Raw genomic sequence first — 26,223 nt, 5'->3', positions numbered from 1 at the left:
GCTTTCTACCTCCTTCCAGTTAGTGGTAGCATTGGGTGTGAACCCAATAATGGATCCCAAAAACAATATATTTCTGAAAAGCAGACAAAATTCTGAATTCAGCAAGGGGTCATTTGCGTAGATCCTTGAAGATTTTCCTACAGAAAGTAACAGTGTAATTAAAAGAATATTGAAATTACAGCCATTTGTGCCTACATTTTCCACCTGTAACTTCTTCTAACTATGGTAGATTGTTGAAATCTATATCCCGCTACGTCCGCAGGACCCTTCTGGTTGTGGGGTTAAATGAGGCTTGTAGGTTCACCAAGAACCTGAGGTACCCAGAACCAATAACTGAGTTGCACCTTGCAATGCTTTTTCTTTGTGTACCAGGTATATAGTAATTCATTTGGTAAAATATAAAGTGTGAAATCGGTATCAAGGCAATCAGTGTAATTCTGAAATTGAAACAAGATATGGAGTTTAGAAGAAGTGGTTATTTGTGAATCTCTGAATTTATGCGTACCATATTATTTGGAAGGCATAAATGCATAGAAAGACGAACAGTAATAACACTTGTTCTACTTTTCTGTGCTTCCCTATGTCTCCCGATAAAAATGATACCTCACTTATGTGGGTAGTCCTAGTGTCTGTGACAGGAAATTGCCCAAAACGCAACGTAGACACATCACATTTTTCCAATGAAAACTGACCTTTTTTTGGAATGCGCCTAACTGTGGATTTTGGTCCCTAGCTCAGCCAGGACCTAGGGAAAGCTAGCAAACCAGTAAATATTTGAAAACTAGACACCCAGGGAATCAAGGATGTGGTGACTTGTATGGCTCTCACCAGTTTCTGTTACCCAGAATCCCTTGCAAACCTCAAACTTTGTAAAAAAAAAAAAAAAGAACATTTTCCTCACATTTCTGTGATGGAAAGTTCTGGAATCTGCGGGGAGCCACAAACTTCCACCCAACCAGCATTCTCCTAAGTCTCCTGTTAAAAATGGTACCTTACTTGTGTAGGTAGGCCTAGTGCCCGTGACAGGAAACTGCCCAAAACACAATGTGGACACATCAGATTTTTCCACAGAAAACGGATCCTTTCTTTGCAATGTGCCTAGCTGTGGATTTTGGGCAGAAGCTCAGCCGGAACCTGGGGAAACCTAGCAAGCCCATACATTTTTGACAACTAGACACCCAGAAGAATCCAGGGTGGGGTGACTTGTGTGCCTCTCACCAGGTTTAATTACCCAAAATCGCTTGCAAACCTCAAACTTTGTTAAAAAACACATTTTCCTCACATTTCTGTAATGGGAAGTTCTCGAATCTGCAGAGAGCCACAAACATCCACCCATCCAGCATTCCCCCAAGTATCCTGATAAAAATGGTGCCTCACTTGTGTGGGTAGGCCTAGTGGCAGCAACAAGAAACAGCCAAAAACACAAAGTGGACCCATCAGATTTTCCCAGTGAAAACTGCCCCTTTTTTTGCAATGGGCCTAGCTGTGGATTTTGGGCCCTCACTCAGCCAGCACCTTGAGAAACCTAGTAAACCTGTACATTTTTGAAAACTAGACACCCAGAGGAAGCCAGGACAGGCTTACTTGTGTGGCTTTCACCAGTCTCTGTTACCCAGAATCCCTTGCAAACCTCAAACTTTTTTTTAAAACACATTTTCCTCACATTTCTGTGATGGAAAGTTCTGGAATCTGCAGAGAGCCACATACTTCCACCATCCAGCATTCCCCCAAGTATCCTGATAAAAATGGTACCTCACTTGTGTGGGTAGGCCTATTGGCAGTAACGAGAAACAGCCAAAAACGCAAAGTGGACCCATCAGATTTTCCCAGTGAAAACTGCCCCTTTTTTTTGCAATAGGCTTAGCTGTGGATTTTGGGCCCTCGCTCAGGCAGTACCTTCAGAAACCTGGTAAACCTGTACATTTTTTAAAACTAGACACCCAGAGGAATCCAGGATGGGCTAACTTGTGTGGCTTTCACCAGTTTCTGTTACCCAGAATCCCTTGCAAACCTCAAACTCTTTTTTTTTTTTAAACAAAATGTCCTCACATTTCTGTGATGGAAAGTTCTGTGATATGTGGGAAGCCACAAACTGGCACTTACCCAGCATCCCTTAAGTCTGCCATTAAAAATGGCACCTCACTTGTGTGGGTAGGCCTAGTGCCCAGGACAGGAAACACAATGTGGACATCACAGTTTTCCAGTGAAAATAGACTCTTTTTTGCAATGTCCCTAGCGGTGGATTTTGGTCTCTAGCTAAGCCGACACCGAGGGAAACCTAGCAAATCAGCACATTTTAAAAAACTAGACACCCAGGGGAATCCAGGATGGGGGGGGGGGGGGGGGACTTGTGTGGCTCTCATCCGGTTCTTTTGTCAAGAATCCCTCGCAAACCTAAAACCTTGTCCATAAAAACACCTTTTCCTCACATTTCTGTGATGGAAAGTTCTGGAATCTGCGGGGAGGCCTAGTGCCTGCAACCGAAAATTATTATTTATTTATCACGAAACAACCTGGTTTTGCAAGGTAGTCATCCACGTTTTTGGTCCTGGGCTCAACAGCCATCCAGGGAAACCTAACAAACCCAGACATTTCTGAAAAATAAACACCTGGGGAGTCCATGGAGGTGTAGCTTGCATTGATCCCCCAATGTTTTCTTACCCAGAAACCCCTACAAACCTCAAATTTAGCTTTAAAAAAATCACATTTTCCTTACATTTCTGTGTGGTAAAGATGAGGGATCACCAGGTCGACACAAATTTCCTACCACCCAGCATTTTCCCAGGTCTCCTGATAAAAATGGTACCTCACTTGTGTGGGTGGGCTAAGTACCCGTGACAGGGAAGGGCCCAAAATGTATTGTGGAGACATCAAAATGATGTATCACAAAGCGACCTGGATTCGCATTTTGGGTCCTGGGCTAGGCAGCCATCTAGGGAAACCTACCAAACCCAGACATTTCTGAAAGCCAGACACGCAGGGTAGTCCAGGGAGATGTGACTTGTGAGGATCCCCCATTGTTTTCTCACCAAGAATCCTCTGCAGCACCAGTGATTTTGCCGTACTCATCGACAACTCATCCACCACTGTTGCTAGCCTCCGTATCTTTATGTCATTTAAAATCACTCCCAACATTGGTATCGCAGCTCCAAATATATCTCCCACTATTGCAGCAGCACTTTCTCCTCTCTTCACTCTTGTCAACTTGCCACCCTCAATTTGAGCGAAATCCTCAGTGTGGTATATCTTAGCCAAATAACACGTCCCATACCACTTATCCAGTAATCTCACATATGCATTCTTTCCACAGACAAAATACACGGTTGGAATCACCTGTATCACACTTTTCAGAAAGTCTTTGGTATAATACTCTAATTTGAAAGTGTGCTCACAAGTTGTCTCACCCACATATACATTTTCGTAGTATGTCTTTGGCCTATGTAAACATATCTTTCCTTTTTGTACGACGTCCAGGGCTATTGGACCATAACTTCCCTTTGACTTGTGTCCAAGCTCTTCATCCGTCCAATCTACCTTACCCTGTCCTGACGTCTGTAACTGTTTCTGTTTCTGGTATCTATCCTCAACCTGCTCTACGAACTTCTTCTCTACCTCTGTCAATGAGCAGGTCAGGTTGTGTCGATGTGCACATGAGGTATCTATGGTTTTCGTTGGGATGAAAAAGTATCTAAGTCTATCCTCTGACTTATAATAATCCCATTTATTCAAATGCTTATAATTTGGGACTTCTGGCAATACTACATCATAGTTCGAAAAGAAGTTCTCAAAATGACTTCTGCCATAAAATAAACTAAGCAACAAACTACACGAAATTCCATATGTCAATGGCAAGTGATGGTATCTAATACCCTCGTCTACTGAAGCAGGCAGTTGCATACACACATAACAATCTTTCGCATCCATCGCGTCAATGTACTCATACAACAATTTAGCGTAAGCATTCTTTCCAAAGTTTCCTTTGGACAAATCAGCATGTAATCTACGGCTCTCTTCAGCTAGCAAAGCTTTCTTGGCTCCTATGTCTACCTCTTTATGGCTAGGAGTGGTAGGTGTAGGTGTTCCCTTGACCTCCACTTCCTGCTCTTGTGGCGCTAAGTAAGAAACTAAGACTACTATGAATATAAAGAAAATCACTAACCCTAATAGTGTGCCTATAATAGATTTTGCCCTACGAGTCGGGTTCCCAGCCTCCATGGTCTCAGACAGTGTGATTCGATTCTAGCAGCAACACAAAGTCTCGGCAATACTAAGTCTCTTGCTTGGCTTTATGAATTTTCTCGAACCACCTTTAGAAACTGAGATCCCCTTTCAAATTTTCATTGTCCATATCTTATTCGGGTTTCCCTACCCTTCTCCGTCCTCTAAAGGGAATGTCCCTAAATTTCTTCTTCTTCCACTCGGCTCTAAGTAACTTCAGCTGCTATTTACAAAGTCTTTACTGCGCATCTATGATAAGATTCTCTCCAAGTGCACAGAGTACTGTAATGGCCGTATTTTCCGCTTAGGTGGAATCAGCCCCTAGGGGCCCCTCTAACCCAGCCAAAACGTAATCACCTCCCTCCTTAGAACGTATTTACAATGGGTATGGATATATATATATATATATAGGTCGTACCTAAGGATGGGGAATAGCAATAAACATGCATAGGTTTTCTACCATATCTTATTCACATCCATTAGTCTCGCGGCCACTCAGACCCAGACTGATCTACCCTAGGGCAGATATGACACACAATCCGGCGTGTCTACACACGGGCCTGCAGTCCCAATGCTCTCTTTTACACACGGTCCACAATCCGGCGAACCTCCACGCTGGTATCCCCCCCAGCGCTCTCACTTACACACGGTTCACAATCCGGCGAACCTCCACGCTGGTATCCTCCCCAGCGCTCTCATTAACGCCGTATATCAACGACGACCACTTTCCTATGGACACCTATGGGAACAATTTCTCATTTATCTACTTGGGATGAAACTATGATAATGAAAATTAGTATGGTTTTCCAAATGATAAGGTGTACCTTCTATTCCTGGCATCAAAGGTCCCCTTGCTTCCTAATTGTTTGATCACTCCTTACCTGATCGGGATTTCACATCCGTTCATGCAAACAATTCTCAACTAGAAACTTTAGTTACCATGATTGAACAAGAATACAAGGCACATGTCAGTTCACTAAGAATTAGGATATTTATTGATAATAAACATACAACACAATACTATGCAAGGTAGTTTCTGCAAAGAAAAGGTAAAGGTTAGGATGCGCGCTTATTTAAAGAAAGGGCGGAGGTCACCTGGTTAATATGAAGTCGGGACTCAGCAGTCATCTAGGTTCCCTTCTCGTCTCTGTGTCTTGGCTCGTCTCGAAGTCACACCCCAGCCGTCACAAGTACACGTCTGCACCGCTAGGCTCAATCTCTTCTGCTTCCCTCCAAGTCACTGGAACCTTGCTGGTATTTAGCTACCGTATCTCTCTCTCTCTGTCTCTGTGCGCTCCGCGCTATTTCTCCTTCAGTCTTTCTCAGAGAGTCTCGGTCTTAAATCTTTCTCGGACTTCAAAGATGGCGACTGTCCGCCATGGAAATAATTAATGGCAGAGATGCTAACGGCTAGCTGCTGCCTACGAACTAACTCCCTAACTGTCTAACACCTTCGCTAATATCAAAGCCTGTTCCTTCATGGAAAGTTACGGCCAGTAACCTGCCGCCCACCAAATTCTTGTACCTCCCCGTACCAAGGACACGTTCCCAGCCGGCCGGCCTGAAGTTGTGTCTTCGGAGTGGAGAAAAATACATTCCTTCGATAAGGGCCAGCCTGAGCCGGTTCTCTCCAAGCGAACAACAGCTTGAAACTAAAACATTACACTTGACCTAGAAGGCCTCTCGAGCTACCAGGCAGAGGGCAAGATGGAGTCTGTCCCGTTTAAGGCCTACAGGGCCCAAAATACGCATAACTCCATGGAAAATATCCTAACACTCTAGCAAAAGGATGGATCATGACTAATACTTATATATTTATCCCCTAGCTTAAATTCATAAGCCCTACTCTAAGGAAAGGGGTACGAAAATACCCTACTGTGTTTCATGAAGGGGTCCTACTTATAGTCCTAATCCCTATACTATAAGGCTGATAGACTGGAGTCATTCTCCATCATTCTCCCTCTAAAAGGGCCAGAAAAAGTCCGCCATTACAAGTACGTAGTCCAAAAGTTCCATATGAAGTATTATTGAATCACAGGCATGGATTTCAGGGCCAAATGTAGGAAAGGTCAATCTGTTTAGGATCAAATCACTTATCTTGCTTAGGAAAGGGGGATTAGGACCAGTGATTGTCAGTAAGCCTTCGATTTCCAGTCCAGGTACCAACAGTATCACTTCCAATTTATAGTTCGGGGCCGTATCGGTCACCAGCACTGACCTCACCCTCCCGGATCTCAGTACACCTGGCATTTGTCAAAGGGTAGGTCCACTCCGGAGTGGCGTATCTTCTGCAAGGTACTCTCACCCTCGTTGATCTCCTCGGACCCTTCTCCTCTGACTCTTGGTCTCCTGTTTCCGGGTCCGATTCTTCGGATACAGGCGCAAGATCTTTCTCAGAGGTCAACCTCACATTCAACCTCTTTCGCCTTTCAGGCCAACTTGCCTCAGTGCCCTTTACTCCCCTGTTCCTTGTCGGTACGACTTACTCATCTCGACCTTCAGCTTCTCCAGAGTTGGGATCACCCTCACAGCAGCTCTCCCTTTCAGTGGCAGTTTCAGTGTCACTGTCACTGTGATCTCCTACAGCTCGGTCGGATGAGTTACCAGCTTCTTCAGACACCCCCACAGCTTGACTTGTCCCCTCTTGTGGATCTTCCTCCACAGCTGGATTTTCTTCAATGAGAGGAGCTGTTTCTTCCAGGGGTGCTGGGACTCTTCGGGAGTGGGAAGCGTGGATCCAGTTTGGCAGTCCACCACACTTCACTGCCGTGTTTGTCACCAAGATGACTTGGAACGGCCCTCGCCAGCGAACGTCCAAACAGCTCTTCCTCACGTGCTTCCGTACGAGCACCTAGTCTCCGGGACACAGGTCGTGGCAGAGGTCTCTAGAAGTCGGGATTTCTGCCGCCTGCACCTGCTTGGACACAGAATGGATGACGTCAGATAGTCCTTTGCAGTAATCAAGAATCAGATCATCTGTGATATTCAGCAAGGCCGCCGAAGGGACTGATGGCAATCTCATAGCTCTTCCCATCAGCACCTCATGTGGTGAAAGTCCTGTTCTCCTGTCTGGGGTACTACGCATGCTCATTAACACCAACGGCAGGGCATCTGGCCATTTCAGGGACGTGGATGAACACACTTTTGCCATTCGTGCCTTTAAAGTTCCATTTATCTGCTCCACTATGCCAGAAGCCTCTGGCCGATAGCTACAATGCAGTCTTTGATCAATGTTCAGTGCAGAACAGAGCATCTTCACAACTTCACTGTTGAAATGTGTTCCTCTGTCTGATTCCAAAGAGGTCGGGACCCCGAATCTAGGTACTAACTCCCTCAACAACAACTTAGCTACTGTGAGTGTATCGCACCTACGAGTGGGATATGCCTCGACCCACCTGGAGAGCACACATACAATTACCAAGACATATCTGAGGCTGTTACACTTTGGCATCTCAATGAAATCCAATTGCATTCTGTTGAAAGGCCCTCCAGACCTCCCCACATGACTTAAGGTAACTGGTGTCCTCTTTCCAACATTCATCTGCTGACATGTAACACACCTCTGACACACCGCTTCTGCCGCTGTTCTGAACTTGGGGTTATACCAAGTCTGTCTAAACACTCGTATCATCGCGTCTCTTCCCAAGTGTACAGAGCCGTGTATCTGACGAGCCATTGGGCTCACCAGTTCATTCGGCAACACCACTCTCCCATCTTCCGAAATCCACAAATCCAGATCCCCTTTTTCACAACCAGAAGTCACCCACACTCTTTTCTCAAAGTCTGACGCTTGTTCCTGCATCTTCCTCAATTCATCCCAAGTGTCAGCTACTTCAAGTACCATGTTTAGCTCGGCCCCTCTGTGTATTCCTTCAACAACCTGGTCCGTAAAGGAGTAGGCCTGCTCGGCACAGTAGCGTGCTACCTCATCTGCATATTTGTTACCCAGGGACACAAAATCAGTACTCTTACTATGTGCTGTGCATTTTACCACTGCAATCTCCGCTGGTCCCTGCAGAGCTTCCAGCATTAACCTGACAAATTCTCCATTCCTGATAGGGGGACCTGAAGATGTCATGTAACCCCTTTGAGACCATAACTGACCGCAGTCATGAACCACACCAAACCCGTATCTGCTGTCGGTGTATATGGTAACTCGAATCTTGTTGGCTGCCAAACAGGCACGCGTCAACGCAACTATCTCAGCCACCTGAGCGGAGTGTACTCCTTCTAGGCAGGCATCCTCGATTATCCCATGAATCGTGCAAACGGCAAATGCCGCTCTTAACTGTCCAGCATTGTCCCTTATACATGAGCCGTCTACAAAGAGAATTTCATCTGGGTCTTCCAAAGGCTCATCAACAATGTCTGGTCGTGGTTTGGTGCATAATTCAGTCACTTCAAGGCAGTCATGGTCTTCACAATCATCATCTAAGACATTTGGCAATGGCATCAGAGTAGCAGGATTCAAAACCGAGCACCTCTTTAGGGTCACATTCTCAGCAGCAAGTATAACTTGCTCGTAATGTGTGAGCCTGTTGTTCATCAGGTGCTGTGTTTTGGTCCTTGTCATTAACAATTCTACTGAGTGTGGAACATGTACCACCAATGGATGCCCCATTACAATGCTTTCGCAACGCTCAATGCTGACACCTGTTGCCGCAACGGATTTGAGACATCCGGGCAACGCTGCGGCTACTGGATCTAAGGTAGCCGAGAAATATGCAACTGGTCTACGAGCACTTCCGTGATCTTGGGTCAAAACTGCTAACGCGCAGCCCTCTCGCTCGCAGCAAAACAATGAAAAAATTTTTGTGTAATCAGGCATTCCTAAGGCCGGAGCCTGACATAAGTCTTCTCTCAACATTAGGAAAGCCATCATGCAGTCTGTGTCCCATGGTACCGGATCACTCACGTCCTTGAGCGTCAGTTTCTGTAAAGGCTTCGCTTTTAGTGAGAAGTTGGCAATCCACTGGCGACAGTAGCCAACCATACCCAGGAACATTCTAACCTCTCTTTGTGTGGTAGGCACCGTCATTTTCATTATGGCCTCTATCCTGTCTGGGGACACTTTCCTTATTCCTTTCTCTATTCTGTGTCCCAGATACTGTACTTCGGGAAGACAGTACTGTAACTTGCTAGGAGATACCTTGTGACCATTTTCTGCCAAATGGTTCAACAAAGCGATGGTGTCTATTCTACAGGCATCTTCTGTCTCTGACGCAACAAGGAGGTCGTCTATGTACTGTACAAGAACCGAGGTCTGGGGCAGTACTAGACTTTCAAGGTTCTTTTTCAATAATTGATTAAAGATCGATGGACTTTCTGTATACCCCTGTGGGATACGACACCATGTTAATACACGGTTTTCCAGCTTGAAAGGGAAAAGAAATTGGCTCTCCTCATGTAACGGTATAGAGAAAAAGGCCTGACACAAGTCAGTCACGGTGAGCCACTCAGCCTGTGCTGGAATCTGAAACAGTATCACTGATGGATTCGGTACCACTGGACAGCATGGAACAACAATGTCGTTTATTTTTCGTAAATCCTGCACAATCCTGAACTTCCCGCTAGGCTTTTGCAATCCCATAATCGGAGAGTTACACGGACTGCCCATTATTTCTTTCAGAATTCCTTGTTTAATCATGGACTCAATCACGGGTTTTATTCCCGCAATTGTTTCTGGGGTCAGCTTGTACTGAGGTGTTCTTGGGAATTCTGCATCTCGTCTTACTTGTCTTTTAACTGGCTCTACGCCTTTTATTAGTCCTATCTCTTCTCCTGTGAAATCCCAAACCTCTTGTCTGACTGTCTCTCTTAAGTCCCAGGGTAGTTCTTCCACTGTTAGTGCAGGATACAATTCTATGCATAGACGTGTGTTTGCAACCTTAAAGGCGGCATCATCGTCGTTTGTCTCCAACTCTACTCCCTTTGGTGTACAATAGATGGTGCAGTTGAGTTTGCACAACAGGTCCCTCCCTAGCAGACACACAGGACAAGAATCACATACCACAAATTGATGGTTGTCACTGAAATTTCCTATTTTCACTGGAACTGGCTCGGTCAGTGGATTCGTCATTTTTCTATTCGCTACACCCACAACTTGAATGGTCTGACCTGACAGAGGCAGGTTAGGGACCACTGCGGACCGCACAGTAGAACGAGTCGCAACCGTATCCACCAGAAAGGTAGTGGGGTGTCCGGCTACCTCCGCAGCTACAAAGGGTCCTCTCTGGTCTATCTCTAATGCTGCTCCTAAGGTGCATTCCTCCTCCCCGTCCAGACACCTTCCTGTCACTGGGTTAAAAGCATAGTATTCATCACCGTCTATCAGGAGGGGCATCTGCTGGTATATCCTATTTCCTGCTCCTATTTTCGGTGGCTGGAGAACGGGGGCTCTAGGAGCGGAAGTCCCCCCTTTTGCCACTTTGAGCTTGACTACTGTGGACCTCGGAGTTTGGGGAGTCTGGCTCTCCTCCTCCTCCTCCTGTACTTGATTCTCTGGGTTATGGGGACACTCACGCCTCCAGTGCCCGATCTCGTGACACTGATGGCACCTTGTCTTTTTCAATGTCGCCAGATCCACTCTGGGCCTTGAGCCATCCTCACTGTCCCTTTTCTGGCTGTTCGATCTTCTCCCCAGCGTCCCACTTCCTGACTGACCCTGTCGTCCCGATTGCATTTGGACTAGCATCAGTTTGTCTTTAAGCTTCTTAGTCTTAGGGTCTATCTCATCACTGCAGTACCTCGCGTATCTCAGGATCTCATCTAGAGGCTTGTTTTGCCAACAAATCAAATGTTGCTGTATCATTAGACAGATCTCGGGTCTCAAGCCCAAAACAAACTTGGACACAAACTGTCCCATGTCCTTTGGATCTATCACATCCAGACCACTGCACTGTTTGAATATCTGCAACAATCTCTCATAATACTCATGCACTGTCTCCTTTGGTTCTTGTCTAGTTCGATCTATTTTTACCCAATCTATGTCTTGTGCTGGCACCTTGGTTTTCAACCACGTGATTACTTGCTCATATTTTACCATCACTCTCGGTGAAGGCCCATTCGTGTGTGCATCCCGTTCTGGTTCCTCTGTGGGCCACTCGACACTGACCTTGCACGCTACCCACAGATCTCCCGGAACCACAATGTCAAAGAGCGTGTTCAGGCCAACCCACAGTACTTTTGAGATTTTGACAAACCTCTCTACCTGCTTGTACCATTCTACTGGGTTTTCCCTCAATTTTGGAAAAGTGTTCGTAAAGGCAGCCAATTCCCCCCTACTCCAGGGTACGTGCACATATCCTCCATGGGCTACCTCCCTCAAGGGGTATGCCTCTGCATGCATTAGCCCCGTTCCTGTGGGAGTCTCTATGGTGCTCCGTCTAACACTTTTCTTTCTTGACCACTTTTCCTCCAATTTGTCCAATTGAACCCATATCCGGATTCCCACTACTAGCTCTCTGATGTGGGTTTTTAGTCCAATCACTCTCTTCTCATCAAGATCTTGGTCTGTATACTACAACCTATGGCCACCTTGAAACGCCTTGGTCCTGATCAGATCCACTGAGTATTTGTTCGCTAGTTCTGTTAGTTTCTCGTGAGCTGTCCTAGCTCTGCGAGTAACATCCTTCGCCACGAACAATAGTTCATCTGGCTCGTATAGTTCTATTCTTTCCAACGGTATTGTACCCTCTATTATCTCTTCTACCTCTGACTTAAGTCTTAGCACATCTATCCTCCTTGCCTTTATCACTGCTCTCAATGTGCCTTGACTAGAGGTCTCACTCGAGTCTTTCCCTTTACATTCTTGACTCACCCTTCTGTCTTCCTCGGGGGTGTTATGGGGAACACTCCCTCTCTCCCATCTTTCACAGTCCCATTCTTGTCGCCTTTCTGTAGTTCCAGGGGTAGACGTACCTCTATTTTCCTCGCTCCCACGGTCCCCATCTTGCCTATTTCTGCAATGGGATATTTCCCTGTTCTCCAAACCCCACTGTCTACACTCTTCTCTTGACCTGTCACTCGGGGTATCCACGACTGTGTCCCAAGATCGCAGATCCGGTCTTAGTTCTCTAATTGACCGGGGCCGTGGTCCTCTTAGATCCATCGGTCCTCTTACGCCTCCCTGTTCTCTTGAAGAATCCGCCGAGGCTGCCAAAGGGGTGCTCCTCTCTACAGGTCGGGACCATTGGTTCCACTCATTCACCACGTTATCCCTAATTTCACTGGCGTTTCTTTCCCTGTCCATTTGTGGCAGACTCTCGCTTTGGGTCTGTTCTGGGTTGTACACTGACACTAAAGGACCTATGGTAACAGGTACCATAAGGGCATCTGGTAACCTCTGAGCATTGACCCCTTCTTCACAGTGTACCTTCTGTACAGTGAATCTTCCCACTAATCTTGCTTCCGGGGCTAGTTGAGGTACCTCACTCTCTACTGTGACGGCCCTGTTCCCTACCGGCCCTAAGTCACTCTCTCTTAGAATCCCACGTCCACTGCCGATGTTCCCCTTTCTGTTGGTGGTGGTGAGGTCCCTTCTATTTCTGGATTATACGGAGGTGGTCTGTCCGACAATAGCCTCTCTATCAGACTATCTTCCGTTTCACTGTCATCGTCTTCTGTATTCCTTTTCTGTGCTTCCTTTTCACTAACCAATAGTGGGTACAGTCTATCCCCTTCTATGGTCTGTACTCTCCATCTCTTGGCCAGTGCGTCCCACCTCGCATCCTGCACTGCTCTAACTGATCTGTTCACTCTTTCCTGCCTTCTGTCCCTGTTTTTTTCGTGGGCCGCCCTGATCCATGCATTCAATGCTTCGAACTGTGTTGGCCTAGGCAAAGGTCGCAAAGAAGACATAATCGCTTTGAGCTGGTACAGCACCTCTAATCTGAATGTCCCGTACTTGGGAAACGTTAGTTCCTCATTCCCCTCAGTCATTTTACACCAGTTCTCAAGCCACAATATAGTATGTAACCCAACATTCGTAGCCATGTAATGAGCTGGCGTATCCTCGGGTGGAGCTTCTTCCCCACCTCGAGGTTCTAGCCTCTTTTCTCCAGAAAAACAACTTCTCAATCCTTTTAAACATTTCATGATGATACCCACAACAATTTCTTATTTACTACTTTAATTCGTTTCCCGATGACAATCCACCAATCCCAGCACAGCTTTACTCTGAGCGTCCTATCCTAGCGCGGCTCTTCGCTGACGTCACTCACTTCCCGCTAGCCGCCCTATCTCAGCGCGGCGCTTCCTGACGTCACTCTCCTCCGTTTGCAGCAGTTCCCCTTCTTTCTCCGCTCGTCTCTGGTCATGCATGCGTCCCAATCATACACTTTGAAATGATCACTTCCGACCAAGTAATCACTTCTCTGACTGTACATCCACAGTCTAACTGTAATTGTCACCGACTGGCAAATGTCTGTCCGATTTAAGAGCAAACAATCGCCTCTCTGATAGTTTTCATACACACGGTAACTTCCGACCAGCGTCTGTTACCCACGCACTCACACATTCGTTCCCCCTATCTCGGTCCTGCGGGAAATCAATGGTACCTAATGATCCCCTTTCAATGGTCGACAATTACTGTGAGTGTTCGATACACCCGAACCACTTAAACTCTCCTTGAGCCTAAGATTTTCACCGGTTGCGCGCGCTCACAACCTGATCTCCTTTCACACTACAGGCACTCAATCTCCGCTAGACAATACAATACAACAACACAATACACACCGCAATCTAACACGCATGACCCTTTTTATACTCACACTCTTACGACCTGCTGCTTTCTGCCGCACCGTCACTCTCCGTCATCTTCCGTGGATCGCCATTCTCCGTCCGCTGCTCTATGGACGCACATCTTCGGATGTCTATGGGCCTTGGGGAAATCTTAACCTATATGGGTTACCTTCACTCCAGAAGATAAACCATCCTACTCTGCTACCAACTGGAAAGGCGGGAACTTTAGTCTAGAATTTGGACCTCAACTCTAGAATCCCGTCACAGGTCGATTAGACCTTTGTATCTGTCATAGAGTGTAGAAGGCAATCTTTTTCAACAAATCAATTTGGATCACTTCCATTTCCTTCCCCAAAGAACCACTGACAAAAGGTCAAGTTTGAAGATTTATTATAAAGCCAAAAGCAGTTGTGTATATAAACACCTCAGTAAAAGGTTCAGCAAATACACAGGTACTAGTACAAACATAATCCTACGGAAAAGTCTCAAACGACTAAGAAACAGCACTAATATGATTTCCAGGACCACTAAGCTTGCAATAATGGCTATGATCTGGGTCCTGGTAGGCATAGAAGAAAAGAAGAAATACATCAGGATAAGTCTGTCCCTACACTATACTAAGTGTCATCCCTACAGCCGGATTCTCTCCTAACAAAAGGTGTCAGCCATGGTGACTTCCAAAGAAGTACACTCACTTAGTTCGGACTTAGCCTCTTGAGTTCATCTCGCAAGCAGCTCTCTGCCTACCCAGCATCTTTCTGCGCCCTTGTGCGCTTCTACTCTGCTCTCCTCCTGGGGTGCTGTCCCTAATACGAAACCCACAATTCGGTTGGCACGCCCCAAGAGGCGCCCCTTTCAGAGAGTTAAATTTCAAAGGGTCTTCATCTTGATGTCTTCATTCTTGTTCGTTGAAAAATGGCCTTGGGTCCCACAGTCGTCTCCGCTTGAAGTTGCTTTCCTAAAATTCCACTTCCACTCCTCCAGGTCTTCAACTATTTTCCTAACTTTCACATACAATGGGCCCTTCTTTACTATCTCTGGCTAACCTTGCACCTGCAAAGGAACGCACATAAATTGGTTCGCGACAACATGCTACTTGCAATTAATTCTTTAAGACTACCTTCTAGGAAAGGGGGCAGTTCCATGATTTAAGTTGGCAGTCACATTCCTAACTCGGCCTACACAACCCGTTATCCCCACCTGGGCCTCTGCACGTTTCGAGATGTCACCCCCTAACTTTTGGCAAACAGTTTTACTCGTTAGGCCTACATCATTATGGTAATAAGAAAAGAATACATTTCCCAACATAGGGGCCGATTATGATCGCGGACGGACTTGCGTCCATCCGCGATCATCGAGGAGGAGGGGACGTCCGCATGGGCTGCGGAGTCCCCTCCTGTGTGATTAGGATGTGACCGCCACCCTGGCGGTCACATCCTCTATTTTTAACATTGCAGCGGGTGCAGCTTCAAGCTGCACCCGCGGCAATGTTAAAAATGCACGCATGGCATTTGCATGCAGAAAGAGGCAGGCACCGCGGTGCCTGCCGCTTTCTGCATGCAAATGCAGGGGGGTACCATAGGTACCCCCCATGTGCACCTCCCAGTCCCACCCCCCCTTCACCTAGGGGGCCCGCAACGGGCCCCCTAGGTGAAGATCCGTATGCTTTTCCACGGCGGAAAACCCGCCGCGGAAAAGCACTTTTAAAAGCCCATCCTGATATGGCGGACGGTGTCTGAGAGACACCGTCACCATATCAGAGCTTTTCCGCCGCGGTTGTAAGCCGACCGCGGCGGAAAAGCTGCGGACGGAAACCAGGACCCACCAGCCATCCTAATGTGGCGGTGGGTCCTTGGTCAGTCCGCTGCGGTTTTTCCGCATCCTCGGGGCCGGCGGTGGCTTCCGCCGGCCCCGAGGATGCGGAAAACCCGCAATCATAATCAGCCCCTTAATACTTCTATGTCGTTTCCATGAATACAATAATGAATTACTAAACATACTTTGGAATATATGATGCTTCTTTAAAACACTCTTTAACTAAACTAACATTACTTTCACAAATACATTTTTAGATTACATGGCATTAGTATTACAAAAACGTTATGTTGCAGCTATGGAAAATTCTGGTACATGAGTTCATAGCTCTGTGTCACACTTAAACATGGTTATAAACCTCTATATATGCGGGTGCTGTTTACTTGTAAATATGGTGCACCCCTACAAATTCTAACACGGTTTTGCGCTCTCTCAAAGTTAACTGATACAACTCCCTTACATGCCTGGGGCAGGATAAAGAGTATATAATATGTGAAGTGAGACCATTCGGACAGACTGCCTCATTCAGTTGCTAAGGCTTCTGTGTGACGTAGTCTCACTCATTTGAGTTTAATAAAAATGTTCTTTTATATTTTCAGCTTCTGTGCCAAATTCTTTATTATTGGTTTGAATGGACTAAGTATCAGTGAGACCCCTGAGAAGGAGTTCAGATTTCTTCATTACCTAGAATCCCTTGCAAACCTCAAATTTAGCTAAAAAGTCACATTTTCCTCACATTTCTGTGTGGGAAGGTTGTGAGATAACTGCACCGGCACAAATTTTCCACCACCCAGCGTTCCCCTCAGTCTCTCAATAAAAATGTTACCTCACTCGTGTGGGTCTCCTATGCAGTGATGGCCCAAACACCTATGAAAAAAAACTGCCCTTCTGGACCCACTTTGATTCCCCCTTAGTTTTTAATTTTATAAGTTTTTAAGTTCTCTGCTTTGGGTACCCACACAAGTGAGGTATCATTTTATTTAGGAGACAGAGGGAAACGCTGGGTGGTGGGAAATTAGTGATGGCGCAGTGATCCGGCAAATTTTCCATACCGAAATGTGAGGAAAGTGTGAATTGTTAGCTAAATTTGAGGTTCGCGGGGGATTCTGGGTAATAAAACACCGGAGGATCCATGCAAGCCAAACCGCTAGCCAAGAGCCATCCATGCATACCACCAGCCAAGCACCATCCAAGCACATCGCCCACCAAGCAACAGTCCATGCACCCCACCAGACATGTGCCATCCACACAGACCACTAGCCAAGCGATAGTCCACACACACTGCCAGCCAAGCGCTATTCCACAAACACTGCCAGCCAAGCACAAGTCCACACACACGCCAACAAAATGCAGGTTCACACACAGCCAGCCAAACACCAGTAAACACAGACCGTCAGCCAGACTGTAATTCAAACACCCACACAGAGACTTTTGTCTAGTGTTTTTTTGCACCCTTGGGAGCAGGTGTGCCTAAAGAAAATCGCTGAACTGCCCCAAGGGGGGTGGAATCAGCCAAATTGGGTTCACAAAAAAGGGGAGCAACCCTTGCCTAAGAGGCTGTTCCCTGACATGCCCATATTCATATCTCTGGTGTTTAGGGGGCTTTCTGCCCCTAAGGGGGGGGGCAGAGAGACTGTGCAAGTCTTTGGGAGGGGTGGGGGCTGCCCTAACTGGGCATTATGGGCCCATTTAGGGAATCTACCAACCCTACATTTTCACAAAAAAGAATCCTTAGTGTAGTAGTCTTCCTGTCCCGGGGGGGGGGGCAGATTGGGGGTGATAACCCCCACCTGCCTCCCAGGGGGGCAGAAAGACTGTCCCTTTTGTGTTAGGGTGGGGGCATTGGCATGCCCATTGTGGGCATCCCCCACCCCTCATTTATTTGTAAAGAAAAATCATCTCATCCCTGCTGGCCTGTTGGCTTTCTGTCCCCTGGGGGGCAGATTGGGGGCTATTGCCCCCCTATCTGCACCCCAAGGGGGCAGAAAGACTGTGCCAATTTTTGGAAGGGTTGGGGGCATTATAATGCCCATTTATGGCAGCCCCATGAGCTTTCTGCTCCCCTTTAGGGAGAGGGGACAGATCGGGGGTCATAACCCCCAGGCAAAAAGACTCAACCTTTTGTGATGGGGGTGTGGGCATTGGCATGCCTATTGTGGCCACCCCTCTTTTCTAAAAAACAACCATCCTTGGTGCCTAGTGGGCTTTCTGCCCCCTTCCCCCCGGGAGAGCAGAACGGGGGATATTGCCCCCACCTGCACCCCTTGGGTGGAGGGGGCAGAAAGACTGGGAGGCATTATAGTGCCCATTTAAGCTACCCTCACCCAAAAGTATAAAAAACTCCCTGGTGTCTAGTGGGCTCTCTGCCCCCTGGCGGTGGATTGGTGTAATAACTCCCATCTGCCTCTCGGGTGGGGGCAGAAAGACTGTGCCTTTTGTGTTGGGGTGGGGATATTAATATGCCCATTGTGGGTAGCCACCACCCCTATTTTATTAAGAAAAAACATCACTGGTGCCTAGTGGGCTTTCTGCCCCCCCCCCCTCCTCCAAGGTGGAGATTGGGGATGATTGCCCCTATCTGCCCCCCAAAGGACCAGAAAGACTGTGCCAATTTTTGGAAGGGGTGGGGGGCATTTTTGTGCCCAATTAGGGCAGCCCCCACCCATACGTATAAAACAAATAATCCCTGGGCGCTAGTGGGCTTTCTGCCTCCCTGGAGGGCAGATTGGTGTAATAACCCCCATCTGCCTCCGGGGAGAGGGGGGTGCAGAAAGAGTGTCTCTTTTGTGTTTGGGGTGAGGGTATTGATATGCCCATTGTAGGCAGCCCCCACCCCTCTTTTCTAAAAAAAAAATAATAATTCCTGATGTCTATTGTGCTTTCCTGCACCCACACCCACTGGGGGGCAGCCTGAGGGTTACTACCCCATATCTGCCTCCCAGAGGAGGGGCGGGGGGGACAGAAAGACTCACTGTGGCAAACTTACTACGGGGGAGCTAAATCCTTTGCCCAAAGGCCTGCTCCCCCTCCCTGGTGCCCAGTGGGTGGATCCCTGCTTGGGGAGCAGGGATCCACAAGGGAGGGATACCATTGGAGAGGGGAGATTCTCCCTCTTCCAATGGTACCCCTCCCTTTGATGCAGTGCTCGAGGGGCTGAGAGAGCCCCACGAGCACCGAAGCACAGAAACTGAAATGAGACGAACTGCTCCTTTCAGTTTCAGTTTCATATGCAATTATGTCTTTGCGCCAAGGGCACAATAGTCATTACATATTTATTTATTTATTTATTTATTTATTTATTTATTAATACAATTTATAGAGCGCATACGTATGCCCGTAGGCGTCTTGGCGCTGAATTACAACATAGGATCTCTGAGTAGAAGCAACACAGAGGCAAAATGGACTTTACTGATTAAACAACCATGTCTTCACCGGTTTCCTAAACTGGAGAAGAGATTGGACCGATCTGATTGTCGGCGGAAGAGAGTTCCAGAGTCTGGCTGCAGACACGGTGAAACGCTGGTCACCCCATGTAACCGTTCTGGTGCGAGGTACTGCTAGTTGATGCAGTTGCATAGATCTTAGTTGTCTTGAGGGACAGTAGATAGAGAGCTGCTCTTGCAGAAACTTCGGGCCTTGATTGTGAATCGGTTTAAAAGTTAAACACAATGCCTTAAATTTAATGCGGTTTTTAATTGTTAGCCAGTGATAGCTCTTAATTGTGTGACTGACTGATTTAAATTTAGGGGTCCTAGATAATAATCTGGCAGCCGCGTTTTGGATCATTTGAAGCTTGGAGATCACCCGGGCTTGTGCATTGGTAAATAGGCCATTACAGTAGTCCAGGGAGGACAGCACAAGTGTGCTCACCACCGTTTTTCCAGCGCTATCAGAAAGAAAAGGGATGATTTTCCTTATCAGTCTGAGTTTGTGGTGCGCATTTGCTACTGTCTGATTGGCATGTGCTTCAAAATTAAGCTTCTCATCAAAGATTATACCCGGGTTTCTAACCTTAGCTGATGGAATTGGTAAAGCTCCCAAGGACGGGGGCCACAATGCTGGAGACCATTGTGGGATGATTTTGCCAAAAATGACCACCTCTGTCTTTTCGGAGTTTAACTGCAAGCAATTGGCGTGCATCCAGTCCTTGATTGCCATCATGCCTTCTTGAAACAGTGCCGCTACCTGTTCCCCGTCATTATTGATAGCGAGCACCAGCTGGGTGTCATCAGCATAGGAGGTAAGACTCATATGGTAGGATTTGATCACTCTCACTAAGTCCAACACGTAGATATTGAACAGTGTTGGACTTAACGATGATCCCTGGGGGACTCCACAAGGTAAGGCAAGTTCCGGTGATTTAAAAGATCCCAGCGTAACTGCCTGAGTTCTACTGGAGAGAAACGAGGTTAGCAGGTCCCTGACGCTGGATCGGATGCCCAGATTTCCGACACGGTCAATCAAGATGGAATGATTGACCGTGTCGAAAGCAGCATTATGAGGACAGCTGTCCCTCCATGGTCTCTGATGGTTCTAATGTCATCTGCCGCTTTGATGAGAGCTGTCTCCGTACCATGGAGCTTTCGAAACCCAAACTGCGTGTCATCCAGTAATTTGTTTTGCTCAAGGTAATCGGCCAGCTGCGTATTCATTACCCTTTCAAGCACCTTGGCAAGAAATGGGAGACTGGCAATGGGTCTGTAGTTTTTGAGCAGCTCCTTGTCTAAAGAAGGTTTTTTCAAAAGGGGTTTTAACAGAGTGTTCTTTAACATGTTCGGGTATATTCCGGACCTGAGAATTACATTGCAGACCTGTGTCATAGTTGTGCTGATCACGTCAATTACCGGTAAGTAGACTTTGGGGGGGGCAAGGGTCTAGAGCAGAACCAGTTTTTATAGACATTATGACGTCCCTGATCTGTTGCTCCTCTACTCCTTGGAATTGGGCTAATGAGCAAGTGAGGAGTTTAGTTTGAATGGCTGGACAAGCCGGTATAGCCTTGGTAGAAAATTCTGTGTAGATGTCATTGACTTTAGTGTAGAGTTGGCTAAGGAGTCACAGAGAGCCTGTGATGGAGAAGGCGCTGTGACTGTAAGGTTCCCTGCCAATTGCTTCACTACTTCAAATAACTGTTTACAGGAGTTTTTGGAGGAATCAATTTGATCACCAAAGAACTTCTTCTTAGTTTCCAGAATAAGTTTTTTATAGGTGAGCTGTGTCTCTTTATAGCGTGTCTTACTAGTTTGATCATAAGACTTGCGCCAATGTCGTTCATGCCTTCGACATTCTTGTTTTTGTTTCCTAAGTTTTTCTGTGAACCATGGGGACGATGGTATCTTTCTATTTCTGGATATGGTCTTTAACGGAACTAGAGGATTCACAGCATTTCCTATCCACTCGGTGAATTGTTTAGCGGCAAGGTTAGGGTCCGTAGATATAGTGGGGCGAGATTTAGTCAGCACCTCCGCAAAAGCGGAGTTATCTATTGCTTTCCATACTCTGAAAGGCTCGTTGGTTAGATGGACTTGTTTTTTGGGGGACTATTGGAGATAGGAAGGGTACAAAGGATGATGGAATGATCGGACCATGTCAAGGGTAAGATATCCAGAACGGAGATGCCCTGTATGTTGGGAAAAATACCATCCAACATGTGGCCTGCCTTGTGTGTTGGAGCATTGACGAGTTGAACCAATCCCAAGCTCTCCAGATCTCCAATGAGTGCTTGGGAATTGGCATCCTCATGCTTCTCTAGATGAAAATTCAGATTTCCCAGCACCATAAAGGAGTCCTCAGTCATCAGGGATTCGAGCAGCGAGCCAACATTGACCAAAAACGCAGACCGGGAACCCAGAGGTCTATAGATAAGTACTGCCTTAAGGCTATATGAAGGCGTCAGCATGATGGAAAATTGAAGCGCTTCACAACATTTGGATGGGATTGGAGATGTTCTAACTGAGAGGCAACTTCACGTAATAATCGCTAGTCCTCCTCCTTTCTTTCCCTGTCTATCATGACGATATGTTGTATAACCCTGTGGAGTGGCCACCACCAGGTCTGGGTCTGATTCAGCGTCCATCCATGTTTCAGTTATGAACAGCGTATCTATTTCAAAGTCTCAAATCAGATCATGAATTTCCTGTCTATGTTTTCCAAGGGATCTGGCATTAATTAAGCATGGGCGGAAAATCCGTTACGCTCGCGGATTTTGCGGATTTTTGGGAAATTCGCAATCCGCGAGATTTGCGAATTTCCCGCAAAATCCGCAAATTCGCACGCAGCGGATTTTTTTGGCGGCGCGCGGCGTTGGTGATACAATTTTTGCGGCGCGCGGCGTTTATCATCGTTTGCCGAGTTGTTTTTTTCGATAGTTTGCGAGTGCTGCGCCATTTTGGATCTTGCTGTGTGATCCCGCGGGAATTGGCGAGCGCGATTACGTCATCGCGGCTTGCCAGCGATAGTTTGTCAACGCGAGTACGGCGAGATCACGTCTCGCGGTACTTCGCAATTGCGAGATTTGAGATGCGGCGAGTGAAAATATAAATTTGCAATTCTGCACAAGAAATCCACCAGCAAGCAGCATAAACCTTCTAGAAATGATGATTTTTATCTGAATAACTCCTTAGTTTGACATTTGCCTGCACTTTTTTAGCGAGGAGTCCATTTTGGGGAGGGGGGCAGGGGGGTGGGAGGAAGGAAGTGCCCCACAGTCTTCAACTTCCTGTTCCTGTTCAGCAGGCTCCTCCCAGTGCTTTGTCCATCTCCTGGTCACTTTTCATTTGGGTCTGGAGCTGGAAGGATTACTTTTTGTGGATGCTGCTGGATATTTGGATTTGAGGCCTTTTTGACTTTCTTTGGATCACTGTTGGATTAGAAATTTTACAAGTAAGTTTGTTTGGGGCATTACAGTTGCTGCAATTAAAATTTTGGAATTTTCGATTTTTGGGCTGTTTTGGGGCCTTTTGCCCAGGGGTACTCAGTGGTGGGTGGACTGAGTCTTTCTGTGGGTTGTCTTGAACTTAAACATCATGGAGGCCATGGATGAATTGGGATTGTGCTGATTTTTCAGTGATTTTCGTTTTTTGGGGCTGTACTTGTGGCCTTTTCACCAGGGGTATTTGAGTCTAGCATGGGCCTAGTCTTTCTGTAGGTTGTCTTGAATTTAAACATCATGGAGGGCACGGATGGAATGGGATTGTGCTGATTTTTCAGTGATTTTCGTTTTTTGGGCCTGTACTTGTGGCCTTTTCACCAGGGGTATTTGAGTCTAGCATGGGCCTAGTCTTTCTGTGGGCTGTCTTGAACTTAAACATCATGGAGGGCATGGATGGAATGGGATTGTGCTGATTTTTCTGTGTTTTTCGATTTTTTGGATTGCTCATGGGGACAGGCCATGTGGGTGGGGGCCATTTTGAGTGCTGGTACAGGCAGGCCCTGGCCATGTGCTAGGAGGCAAGTGGCCATTTTGAATGCAGGCTTTGTTGTTAGGCCTCCAACCATTTTGCCTACTTTTCAACCTTTATTTATGCCCAGGGGTAGTGAGTCTTGCATGGGCCTGGTCTTTCTGTGGGTTGTCTTGAATTTAAACATCATGGAGGCCATGGATGGAATGGGATTGTGCTGATTTTGCAGTGTTTTTCAATTTTTGGGGGTGTTCATGGGGAGGGACAGGCCGTGTGGCTGGTGGCCATTTTGAGTGCAGCTACAGGCACTGGCCATGTGCTGGCAGGCAAGTGGCCATTTTGAATGCAGGCTTTGTTGTTAGGCCTCCAACCATTTTGCCTACTTTTCAACCTTTATTTATGCCCAGGGGTAGTGAGTCTTGCATGGGCCTAGTCTTTCTGTGGGTTGTCTTGAATTTAAACATCATGGAGGCCATGGATGGAATGGGATTGTGCAGATTTTTCAGTGATTTTCGTTTTTTGGGCCTGTACTTGTGGCCTTTTCACCAGGGGTATTTGAGTCTAGCATGGGCCTAGTCTTTCTGTGGGCTGTCTTGAACTTAAACATCATGGAGGGCATGGATGGAATGGGATTGTGCTGATTTTTCTGTGTTTTTCGATTTTTGACCTGTTGTTGGGGCCTTTTGACCAGGGGTAGTGAGTGGTGCATGGGCCTAGTCTTTCTGTGGGGTGTCTTGAATTTAAACATCATGGAGGGCATGGATGGCATGGGGATTGTGCTGATTTTTCTGTGTTTTTCGATTTTTTGGATTGTTCATGGGGACAGGCCATGTGGGTGGGGGCCATTTTGAGTGCTGGTACAGGCAGGCCCTGGCCATGTGCTAGGAGGCAAGTGGCCATTTTGAATGCAGGCTTTGTTGTTAGGCCTCCAACCATTTTGCCTACTTTTCAACCTTTATTTATGCCCAGGGGTAGTGAGTCTTGCATGGGCCTAGTCTTTCTGTGGGTTGTCTTGAATTTAAACATCATGGAGGACATGGATGGAATGGGATTGTGCTGATTTTGCAGTGTTTTTCGATTTTTGGGGGTGTTCATGGGGAGGGACAGGCCATGTGGCTGGTGGCCATTTTGAGTGCAGCTACAGGCACTGGCCATGTGCTGGCAGGCAAGTGGCCATTTTGAATGCAGGCTTTGTTGTTAGGCCTCCAACCATTTTGCCTACTTTTCAACCTTTATTTATGCCCAGGGGTAGTGAGTCTTGCATGGGCCTAGTCTTTCTGTGGGTTGTCTTGAATTTAAACATTATGGAGGCCATGGATGGAATGGGATTGTGCTGATTTTGCAGTGTTTTTCGATTTTTGGGGGTGTTCATGGGGAGGGACAGGCCATGTGGCTGGTGGCCATTTTGAGTGCAGCTACAGGCACTGGCCATGTGCTGGCAGGCAAGTGGCCATTTTGAATGCAGGCTTTGTTGTTAGGCCTCCAACCATTTTGCCTACTTTTCAACCTTTATTTATGCCCAGGGGTAGTGAGTCTTGCATGGGCCTAGTCTTTCTGTGGGTTGTCTTGAATTTAAACATTATGGAGGGCATGGATGGATTGGGATTGTGCTGATTTTGCAGTGTTTTTCGATTTTTTTGTGCTCTATAACTGAACTGATGTTCCTCTGTCTTCCATTTTTTTTAGGTGCACAAGACTCAAGAGAACCACCAGTGCCAGGAAGAAGTCCTGCAGCGGTGTGTGTGTGCAGCATAACGTCACGCGACGTCACGTCTGGCCTCAGACAACTCTACAATTCGTGCAACTGCGGCCTGCTATCTGACCTGCTCTGAAGAAGATGGCCCCAAAGAAAGGTCTCCGTAGCTCCTCTAGCAAGAAAGTTGCTAGTAAGGAGCAGAAGAAGCAAGTTACCAAGGAGGCTGGTGTGCCACCCGCCACGCTTTTTGGGAGAAAAAAAAAAGTACGCCTGCAGCAGCAGGATCTGCTGGGGACCAAGCTGGGAGCAGCACCCCTGCTCCATTGGGTTCAGTGCCTCCACCACCACGCCAACTTAAGTCAAAGCCCTTGAGTGCTTCAGAGGCAGTCAGTGTACTTCTCCAATCACCATCGACCAGTGATGTTGGCTCATCGCAAGAAAGTAGCAGCAATGTCCCTGAATCAACACAGGTTGTTGTAACTCATCTGACAAGTGTTGAACAACCACAGCCGCAACAACAACACCATGTGCAAGTACACGCCCAAGTACATGTGGAAGGAGAGGCAGCAAAAGGAGATGCGCAAGCAAAGGTGCATGGAGGTTCACAAGTGCCCACAATAGTTGTTCCTCCCGAAGTAGGGGCACATCAGGAAATCGACAATGAAGCCGAGGTATCATTGGAAGCCACTCCTCCTGATGATCATTCATTGTCTTCCACATCCCTAGCAAGGAAAAGATCAAGGGGGGTGTCTACATCTTCTTCAAGCCCACCTCGTTCTGATGCAAGTGATCTGTCTTGGGAACCACAACTGCGGTCTGACAGTGAGGCACACCATGATCTGACACCGGTACCTAAGCGTAAAAGGAAGGTCGTCCAAAAACTCAAACCTATGGAGTGTGATGAGGCTCAACAAGAAGTGACAGATACTGCTGGTGATGAAGCCTCTCACGATGACGACGAGCCAGTCATCACAAAGGTCACTGCAGCCCCACCGGGCATGCAGCAGAGAGACATTTTGACCCTATCCCGAGAAGCTGCTGAGCGTGATGATGATGTCGGCGAGGAGGCAATGGAAATGGAATCATTAGATTTGGAGTTAAGTAGTACACCAAAACCTACCGCTTCCATATTTCTTCCTCGCAAGAAGGTACCCACCTCGTCCTCGACCTCAATTCGTGGTGGTGAAAGTGCAAAACGTACTGAAGTTCGGCAATCCACATCCTCCACTTCATCTGGCATTAGCAGCAGGACCACCACCACCAGTATCGCCGCCTCCTCCGGCCCCCAAAGACATTTCAAGTCTCCAGTTTGGGACTTCTTTAGTGTTTGCCCAAAAAAGGAAAACGTAGCCA

This window comes from Lissotriton vulgaris, chromosome 2_1, assembly GCF_964263255.1.
Source record: "Lissotriton vulgaris chromosome 2_1, aLisVul1.2, whole genome shotgun sequence".
NCBI lineage: Eukaryota > Metazoa > Chordata > Amphibia > Caudata > Salamandridae > Lissotriton > Lissotriton vulgaris.
This window is presented reverse-complemented; position numbering follows the sequence as displayed.